The sequence below is a fragment of the Hipposideros armiger genome, unplaced genomic scaffold (assembly GCF_001890085.2).
Source record: "Hipposideros armiger isolate ML-2016 unplaced genomic scaffold, ASM189008v1 scaffold_531, whole genome shotgun sequence".
NCBI lineage: Eukaryota > Metazoa > Chordata > Mammalia > Chiroptera > Hipposideridae > Hipposideros > Hipposideros armiger.
The window spans coordinates 1-804 of NW_017731881.1; the positions used below are offsets into that span (position 1 = coordinate 1).

Sequence of the window (804 nt, forward strand, 5' to 3'; positions counted from 1 at the left end):
GCTGTCTCAGAGATAAGCTGCAAACCAACACAGACCCTCCTGGGGCCTTGCCACTCACTCCCAAGCACAATTGTCCCCCAGTACCTCCATAGGAAGCCCCACTCAATAGGGTATCTCTGCCCCTCCATCTCCTTCCTTAGGCAATTAGACTAAGTGTTTTGGGGTTAGAGTCTGGGGTACTAGAAGTGAACCAGAGAGAACAACAGTCCTGGGGCAGCTTTGAGCGGGGAACACGGGTTCTCTGTAGTATAACCAAAATCAGAATCTGGGCACAGCAGGCTGTGTGTATTTGGGCTGACCAGGGACAGAGTCCACTGACTCAGGAACTCATGTGAAGGGAGTTGTCTGGGGAAAGGCCCATTCCTAAAATCTGAAGCAGGATTCTGAAGGGTTCTGAAGTAGAAAGTGGGGACTTCAACCTGTTCTGCTTCAGGTAAGGTCAGCGACCAGCCCGTGTCCAGGACAGTGGTTTCTGTGGGAAAATGTGACCTGGGCCACTTGAAACTCATCCCTCACTTACCGGGAAGGAAGCCTAACACCCCACTTTCCTCCTGCCTATAGAGAAGGCGGGATTCCCTGTTCTTTCTTGATGCATTGGCTGCAGGGAAGAAAAAATTAAACTCCTTCCCTAGTTGGTAGCTAGTGATCACCTTGCCCAAGGAAGGAGTCTTGGATGCTCCAGTGCTCCCTGGCCTGGGGACTTGGGCCTGAACAGTGGTCTGAGCTCTGGGGTATTTGTAAGTTGGGTGGTAAATCGGAGAGAAGGAGTCATTTTTATCCATTCAGATGGTTAGACTTTTTCTT

The 804-nt window shown here is 50.6% G+C and overlaps 1 protein-coding gene across 1 annotated transcript in view; it reads left to right on the forward strand.

Moving 5' to 3' along the window:
* The first annotated feature begins 395 nt into the window (after positions 1–395).
* Positions 396–804, forward strand: part of SORD (sorbitol dehydrogenase) — a 45,668-nt gene continuing 45,259 nt past the window's right edge. Inside the window, exon 1 of the mRNA XM_019668680.1 lies at positions 396–433. The gene's annotated coding sequence lies outside the window, so the exon portion shown is untranslated. The remainder of the gene's footprint in view (positions 434–804) is intronic.